Below are 9,919 nucleotides of genomic sequence, written 5' to 3'. Positions count from 1 at the left end.
CAAATGAAACTGAGCATTATGAAGTTCACTGACTGCACAATCTTTTTCCCAACAGTTGGGTACAATTAGCTCAGAAGTGAAGGGTAACAACTTCTAAACATCACACCTTTGCTGTACAGAAAGTCTTTGGGAAGGGTACCATGCAGGTAGACTTGTGATGGAAAGTTAGATCAGCCGGATGTAACTGTCAGGTTCAGAACTGGTCAAAGAGGCAAGACTGAAGGGGACCATTTGTGCAAAGTGCCTTTAAGCTGGGAATCTTAATGACTGCAACCGGGCAGAAATTTGGCCTTGCTTATCTCCCAAAGACATTATCTCTATCCCAGTATTAATCCTTTCAGCTTCTGACATACTGGTACATGTTCTGTCAAGAGAAAGAACCTCTTTTTCAACAGCCTCCTCCATCCACACAGATACCTTTCATCTAATGCTGACCCATCCATATCACTTTAACTGGATACAATACAGAATGGTGGGACTGCCAGAAGGCAAACTGCTACAAATTTTATACCTTAGCTTGTATGATTAAATCCCTCAGAATCACAATATTACAGCATATAATGAACTTGCATCTTGTCAAATGAAAGGGACAGCCAAGTGACAGAAGGTAGTGGCTTAATATGACACTGCATTATAATGCAGCTCTGGAGATTAAAACTCAGATGAAATTATTTGGATGGAAAATTTTCCATCATTTGCAAGTTTTTTCCAGACATAAATGTGGATTTGTCTAAACTGAAGCTTAGTAGAAAAGGGCAGTTTTCCTGAATATCTTTACTAAGAAACAAAGACAGAAAAAGTACCTGCAATTTCTGTCCCAGTAGAAGTGCCAATCATTCAGAAATTGACAAATGGGGTTTGAAACACTTTTCAAATGACATTCTCAAATAATAATAGTATGAACATTTAGAAAAAAATAAAAATGGTAGAAGTAGATAGAAAATGCCATAAACTGAATATTTTATCCAGTTCTTTATTTTTTTGAACTTTCAGTTTTTATTTTTATTCTGTTACAGCTTGGGAAATTTAAAAAAATTCTAACAGCTCTCATGCCTTATCCTTTCCTGCCAGTCTTGAGGACTTCAATAGACACAAAACTGACTTTTCTTTAACCATGGTCTTGTATTCCATAAAAGACAAAAAGACATCTGAAAAAGACTCCAGATCTTACTGAGTGGACAAGCATACCAGAAGAAAACTAGGATTATGTAGGGATGCTTTTATAGAAAAGGAACAAAGTATGCATGAATGCGACTGCATTTTGGAGGTCAAAAAGAGTGAAAATTGCCAAAAGTTATATTGAATCACACAGACTTAATGGATTTCCTGACTTTTCTTAACGCAAAGAGCAAAAGGTCCTGTGTGCAATGCAAATAACAAAATAACAAGAATTATTGTTGTGAAGAAGGGGTGGGATAGGACTCAAGATATGGCTCCAAAAATGAACTGTGTTGCCTCAGTTTTCAGCAAAGATACAGCTGTTGAGCGTAAAGGACAAGGTTATAGAGTGAATGCAAATAAAAATTTGTAATGGACACATGTCTGAAGTAAAACCAGAACTGAAACAGCTAAGCATGCTCAAATCACAAGGTAACTGCCACCCTATTTTTTTTTTTTTTTTAAATTGGTATGTTAAACAGTAAGCCTGGTAACAATCTGTTAGTAAATCTGTCAAGCTGTGGGAGCACTGAATTACTGGCAAATTTTGAATGTGGCAGCCAGAGATAACGGAGGGAAGTGTGATCCAGGCAAGAAAGGGCATTTGACTGATCTCAGGACTACTTTAAAGAAAAGAATACTTGAGGGCATGCAGCTACAGGCAGCTGAGTAGTAAAGAGGTAAAAAGTGGATACGGTTTCATCAGAGGTACTTTGTGCCAGAACATCCACAAATCTTTCTTTGATATTAACAGCAATTTCCTAGAAAAGTAAGACAGTTTGTATTTCAGTAAAACATTTTGTATGATGCTACAACAGAAATTACTAGGAACTTTAAGAGGAATTGTGCTTTAATGATAGTCATGTTCCAGAACAGAGTATGGAGAACTTTTGCTATTTCCAGATCCTCCCCTGTATGATGAGTAGAACTTCCTTCCCAGTGATATTCTCAGGAACAAAATGTGGAAAACAAGACATTTTAATTAAAGTCTTCAGGAACTCCAGGAGAATATGACACAATGATGTTTGAAAACGGGTCCTGTGAGTAGTTAGGCCTAACAAAGAACTGCTAGAAAAAAACCTTTGAAAGGTAGCTACAAAGGCCAGAGATGATGGTTACAATGATAGTTATAGTGCTGTCAATCAGAAGTTGTCATCAGAAGAGATTTTAAATCTTAGATACAAAGAAGAAATAGCCAAGAACAAAGATCCCAGTCAGGGGTGATACCCAGCTCGGCAAGCATTACAAATGCACCAGAGTGGAAAACTCGGCCCTGAAAGAGAAGGGACTGAAATGGTCAGTTTAGCAGGTGAAGGAGTCATCAAGCTATTACACAGTACGAAACATGCCACATCTGATGGCACTGAGCACACAACCACTGAAGTGGAAATACATGGTGTATGACCACAGCTGGTGGATCTCACAGACCCATGGTGACAGCCATGCTTAGCATCAATGCCTCTGATAAACTCAGAAGTCCCTTGACCCCTTCTTGGCTGGCATGAGGGATGGTGACCAGCATCTATTCTTTCCAGTGGTCTGTGCACTTTCCCTCCTGAGGTGTCAGGAGCTGTAACAGCCTGGATTGCTCTATGAGCTCTAAGAAGCATGATGCTCCTACCACGCAATCTCTGCCTTGCAGCACAAAAAGACTAGTTTCAGGAAGAGCAGAAACCTGTTTTCAAAGAAGAATCTCAGGAGAGGAGGCTCCACAAGGGCTACTCCCTCAAGCTTAAATGAATGTCACAGGTTGAAACTGAAAGAAGATGCAAAGCCCTTGACAAGGGGGCTTTCACAAGAAAAGTGACAAGAAAACATTGAGCAAGACATCATCCAAATTGATGGCTGCTGTACCAGCCTGGTGCATCTTAATGTGAAAAAAGGCAGTCTCGGTCATCTATAACTATATAAAATGACTAAATGAAATAAGAAATCAACAGTGGGCCTCCTCTACCTGAAAGCTACAATGCAATGTTTCTTACTGCTCTGCCCTACTACCACAACCACTGGGAAGATGCAGAGTGCTATTGGGGCAGACTCACTAACTCTGCCCTTGCTGTTTGGTCGGAAGGAATGAGATATAACATCTGCGGTGCACACACAGGACAAAGAAACTGTGCTTAATAAGCATAAATTGACACGCAACACCAAAACCCACAGGACAATCCATGTAGACATGCTTGAAAAGTCCACCTCATTTCTGCTACTTCCTAACACTTGGCTAGTGAAGCACTTGGCTTCACACACACAAAAAATCATATTCACCTATTTATGTATATCTGCATGTATGTAGATGTAGTCACATACGAACATACAGAAACTCATGTAATCAAGCAAATACTAGAGAAAATAAAATTTCTTACAACTTAAGTTACATAATATTGCTTGGTGGTGCATTATATTTTGCAGCATGATGCTAATGCACATTCAAATATAATGTGAAAATGCAAAGTGAGGTCATACAGGGGCAAGTTATCAAATCTAGGCACGTTGAATTTTATGAATAAGCACGTTAAGTAATTCCAGCCAAATTCTGAGCTGAGCAATTAACTTCTGACTGTCTATATTTTCCTTGAGATTTGAAATGGATACAGAATTTTTTATTTCCTAGGCTAAACCTTTTTGACTGTGAATTTAATGTTCATGAAAGGTGCCAGATGAATGGCCTGGAAACCAAAATCCCCTTTATGCACAGAACAAAGTACGTTACAGGCAGAAGCAGTGCGAGTTCCCTGAATTCTTCCAGTAACACTGTCCAAAATTGACATGGAAAACTTCTTTTTAAAGGTTATAGCATATTTCAAGATAGACTAGAGTAGAAAATTAGGCAAAATGGTATACATGAAAAATACCATGATATTAAATATGAATCAGCCAGCCTTGAGAAGGATTGACATTTAAACATTATGGCAACTTGTGGTTAACCTGAGCAGACGGGAAGATTAAGCACAATCAGTTGACATGAGGTTAAGTGGCCCTTATCTATAGTAATGTGTATTTCTCTAAATTGCCTTATTTTATAGGTGTTCTTCAGTGACATGATTTCTTTTTTTCCTAAAGCCCTTAGTACGTATTAAAGCCACAGATTCTGCTGAAATGTTGAACAGCATTCTATTTCTATGAATACTAATTAAGAGGAATGCAAATAATTCATAAGGGAAGCTAAAAGTATTAATGAAACTCCATGATCAATAGGTGCTAATTACAAAAATAAATACTTCTCATCCCAACTAGTTTATAAATCAGGCAGAAAAGGAACACCAGCAATACATCAGTTCAAATTCTACTTGGAACTTTTCTGTCAGCAATAATGACAGAAAAAGGGCAAACGTGCATGATAAATATTTCTGTTTTGTATTTTTCTGTAAAATAGAAAATGTGAGACTGTATGCATGTTTTATAATGGATTACTTTCTGGTTTAGCAACAACTACAGATGTTGTTTGCCATCATGTTTTTATGTTAACCATTCCCACGTCAAATGCATTTTTCCAATCAATTTTAAAGGTGTTGACTTCAGTGCTCTCTTATCACCTGAGCATTGGGTTTTAATATTTACAAAGAAAAAATTCAGATTATTGGAAAAAAGACTTAGTTTCATTACACTCTACCTGATTCTTCAAGATTCAGCTAAGTCAAACTACCATTTCATAAGTTTAAAACACGTACACAGGATGAGATTTGGTATTGCACATTGGGCACTTTGAAACTGAACAGGGCAAAATAACTGATTCTGGATTCCTTCAGTAAAAAAATTAAAGTGAAAACATAAATAATACCAATTTGCACGGCTTCATGGAATACCAATGAGCATTTGGAATGTAAAATCAATGTGGTAAAATCAACACAGGAGACATTAAGTGGGTTTATACCTAACTAACAATTAAACTTAACTATTCATGTGGAACTGCACAGAATACGGCAATTCCTTTTAATTCCACTGAACCTTCCCAGTGTCTCAGTGTTACTTAGTGTAGCAATTTGAATACATAACATGGAATAAAATATTAATTCATTACTGGCAATGGCCAAAAGTAATAAAATTTTGGTGCCACAGTAATAGTAATAATAGCAGATCACTTACGCAGAGTGCTCAGTTGACAGTGATCTGTGTAGGTGACCTGTGTTACATGCTGACCCAGCATCTCAAGTTCTGCTCAAGTGCATTACAGGTATCTTAGTACCGTGGAGAGTATAAATACATCTTTCAACAGAGAATACATGTTATACTCATGGGATGTGGCACTTTACCCCAGGGGAAAACATTAAGAGGTCACAGTAAATAAATTAAATGAGCAAAGCTCTTTGTATTCTATTGCAAAAGAGTTAAAAACTGGTATTTCCTCAGTCTGTGAAACTACACTTTTTTTAAAAAAAAAGAGTAGAGGCGCAAAATCAAAGGTTTCAGGAAAAATACAAGAATTACTTCACCTGGGAAGACTGTTCATCAGTGATAAACTTCTGAAGCTTAAACAACCTTCAAAGATAATGTTAAGATGTAATTTTAATGACAGTTTTCAAATCCTCACAGTAACAGAAGATATCAGACAGTAAAAACATCTCTAACTAGCAGACAAACACATGACAGTGTAGAGTGGCTGAAAGCTGATGGTAGCTAAATTTAAACTGGAATGAAGGTCCACTTGCCCACTAATAATGGCAATTATTCATACAAGTAATTTACCAAGGAATCTGCCTCATTCTCTATTTGTTTTATTCAGATTCAACAAATTATTTTGATGATAATTGAAGAACTTTTTATGCTGTTGAACCTGGTCCTTAGGATCTTTGTTGTCAAGAGTGGACATATTTGTGAAAATCAGCACTTGGTCGCATTGGAGAGATGGGAATGCAGGTACTAATGAAATTCTACATCTTTTATCTTGGAGGAGGTGAGGCTGGATCATATGATGTTAAATCTATTAGGCTGCAAATATATTATGCTGTGATGGTTTTTTTGAGGACCTACCCATCTTACTGGGAAAGGGGGAGAGATCATCACAATTATTTCACATAAGTTCAAACACCATGAAGTTGAACAGCTAGAAGACTGTTGACCATAGCAAGCACAACCCGAAACTTATTCCAGTTTAGGTGAAGTCAAAGGGAGTTTTGCTGTTGATTGCAATAGAAATTAAATTAGACCTTTAGAGAAAAAAGTATATATTTGTGACCAATCTCTCCAATAATCTGTTCTGTCCAAAAGGAAATGTACCCATTCTAACAGACTATATGTAAAAAACCCTAAAAGCTACAGAAATATCCATCTCAGATCGCCAGGTGTTCGGCTGAAATTCATCTACCTGTATGTTTGACCTGTCTGCCTAGTATTTCCCATTCCGTCAGTCATGGCTACTTGTTTGCTCTTTTCCCTGACCCTTAACAGATGAAGGCTATTAAACTTGAAGTCCTGCCTGTATTTCCTTCCCTGGTGTGAATGAATCACTTGCTCTAATGAAATAACCCTCCCTTACTGTCTAAATTCCTCTTCTCCGCTGCACTTCTCCCGAAGTAAGAAGGTATCTTTTGGCCTCAAAATGACTGAAAAAAGGAGTTAAAAGTGAAAGGTAGAGTCTATCTCTTCCTTGGTCTTAGGCAGTAGGTCAGCAAGACTAGAAGGACATTGGCAAATAACTAATTAAATATCCTTCAAAAAAATCAACAATGAAAAAAATTGCCCTTGAATTTTGGCTTATTTGCCTTTTTATATAGATAGACGTACAAGCATACAAACATTTTATGTTATCCAAAACAAAAGCAGAGCAGAAAATACAGAGTGGAATGTACCAATGCTGAAATCACATTCAGAGTATGATGATAGGCTGTATCTGAAGCACTTTGATATGTTATACTATGGAAGATGATGTTTTCACTATAATAAATACTGCTAATGTTTTATATGGCAAGTGACTTCACCCTATGAGGATCCCCTGGAATGTTCCAGCTTCCAGTTAAAGATATTCTCTTTCATCTCTAAATAGATTACACCTTCAGCAGGTGTTTGAAATAGGCAGAGGCCTGTAACCTCATAAAGAGGAAAAAAGAGGATGATTGGTCAGACATGGAAAGTGAGAGCTGGTAATTATTTTCATATGACACGTGAGAGATGTTATAGGAAAGCTGACTAAAGCTGAGCATAAGTTAGCCAGTCCTCTTCAACAATGATGTCACCCAGTTCTTGCTTTCTACAAAGTTATGATTAATAAAAGGGGAGGATTATTACAGTAACTTACTCTTAGTGGGCAAGGGGTGACATCAACGGCAGCTGAGCAAACTGACCAAACTCAGTTGTGTGTTGTTGAGGTTTTTTTCTCCAGCAATGACTAACAAGGGGCTAACAGCATCTGACGGCACAAAGGGCCCTTGAAACTGGAAGGACTCTTCTGGTGGAACTTCTGAATAGGAGCCACCATTTTAACTCTTCTGCTTCATTTTGCAGTTGCAAGATGTTTCGGCTGGCCTACAGCAAGCTCTTGCCTTTCTCTATTCATTAAACACACACACAAACTCAAAACTGGTCAAAAACTACCCCAATGGCCTTTCCAACATAAAGCTGCATGATCCCCATTTTCTGCCTCATCTGCTGGTATTACAGTAACTTTTTTCTTCTTGCTAATTCCAGAATATCTTTACAAAAGGAACTTATGCATCTTTGGTGCATGGATTTTAACAGCAACAACACAAAAAAGTAGGAATGTAGAATGCTGAGCCTCTGGTTAATCTCTGGAAGAATGCTGTGTTTAATTACCTTTTTCAAATTGATAGAGACTTATAGCAATCCTGCTTGCTATTTAACCTTTGTAAATTTGCCCTCCCTAAAATTAGACTTGGCCACCTGGAAATATTTACCAACTGAACTGAAATGGTCTTGTGAAAGCACTGCCAGTGTAAATTGAATTCTTACCCCTGTAGAGTAACAGCACTTGCATTGTGCAGCCCTGAATATAGCTATGAGATGCCCTGAGAGAAGGTCAGATACTTTGGACTCTTTCTATCAAGTTAACTTTTTCATGTGAGGTGGTCAGCATTTGCACTGATAATAAAAAGGGCATATGACACTACTTTCAACTTGTCTGTCCTGCAAGCACTAAGAAAACAGTTGCAAATGGGAGCTGCAGAGATTTGACATTACTAAAAAGTTATCTGAGCTGGGACAATTCAAATGTCTTTTTTGAACAGTAATTAAACAAAAGATAGAGTGTGCAAGCTAACCATTTACTTGTCCAAACACTAATAACATTGCACTTCTCATTTTCACAAAGACATCTTGTGAGGGAAACAAAAAGAATTTTCTTTATTGAATCAGTGAATAATGGTCCCAATGGTAATATCTGGAAACTCAGCCAGAAGATGAGCTGAGGAGTACTACAGATACTGAAATGTTCAACCATAGACCAGGTAACTGTATCCTAAACATTGTCTATTGGAGGCTTTGTGCAGCTTGCAATGGTTTTACAATTCGTAAGTAGGTAGCAATATACTTTAGCAAGTAGGGAGAAAAGCTTGGGACCCATGGCGGGTTCCCATTTCCATCCTGACCACAGACTTCTTTGGTAGCCTTGGACGGCAAATTAGAGCACTGTGAGCAAGATCTCATCTTGTATCTTGCAAGTTAAAAAAGACTCATACCTGTTTCAAAGGATATAGTGGTGATTAATCTGTTGATTTCTGAAAAGATCTACATACTATCTGAATACCAAGTATTCATGCTACCAGTGACCAGCTATTTTATCTCTTATACTTAACTTGACAGTTAGAAGACATTTAAAAGACAAGTTTAGATTCTGTGCAGTTCTTACTGCATTTTAGCCTACTCTTGAATCTCAGAATATGCTTGGGAACAATTTTTTTTTTTTTTTCTGAAGTGACCAGATTTTCAGCAGACTCTTAAAAATGTCTCACAACATCTGTAACTCTAGTAATATATCTCCAAATATGTCTCTATTTTCATGTCTAAATAGCTCATTGTATGCAGAGATCAGGTAATGAAATACCAAACTGTCACTTAAGCAGTTATTTCTATGAGCTGGAGTGCTCAAAGGAAGCTACTGGGGTAGCTTTACATGAAAGAACCACCTCCTGACTTTCACCTTTCTTTCTGAGTCAGAAGTTGTCTTGCAATTCCAGCCTCACAGCCTGTTTCCGTTTCCAGATGGTGACATGCAGCAGACTTCCCATAAACGTTAGGACATCCGGCCATACCTGGGCAATTCAGAACAGCTTTGCAGCTAGACAGCAGAGGCAGTCTTTCCCAGTGATTCAGCTTCGAGACTATGAGAAAGCAGACTAACATATACAAAAGATGTTTTCTTAACTTTTCATCTTAACCAGAGCTTGACGAACTGCTTCAACATCACTGGCTGAGGAAATGTTTCCAATTGCCTGTGATCAAAGTTAACCAATAATCTGATACAGTGTTTTTACTCTTACAAACACCCACCAAAATGACTGAGAGGGGTCTGGATTGAGTTTTTGTATATGACACTTTCTTCAGTTCTAGATCAGCAGTTCAAACCCAACCTGTGTCAGTTGTGACTAAGATGGTTATTCACAAGACTAAGTTTTGTCTAGGGTAGATTTCCTTTGAAATTGATGGCGAGAGATAGGCTTTTGTGAGGGTGATTCAGGGCAGGAACAGTTAGGTCCTGCTCTGAATCACCTTCAGGAGCTTTCCTCTCTCCACCGCACAGAGACAGGAGCGCCTCGCTACCACATAAAGCTGTGAGAAACTCCCTGCATGGTCCTGCTGGTGGTCCATCTAA

This window comes from Strix uralensis, chromosome 1 (genome assembly GCF_047716275.1).
Source record: "Strix uralensis isolate ZFMK-TIS-50842 chromosome 1, bStrUra1, whole genome shotgun sequence".
In the NCBI taxonomy this organism is placed as follows: Eukaryota; Metazoa; Chordata; class Aves; order Strigiformes; family Strigidae; genus Strix; species Strix uralensis.
This window is presented reverse-complemented; position numbering follows the sequence as displayed.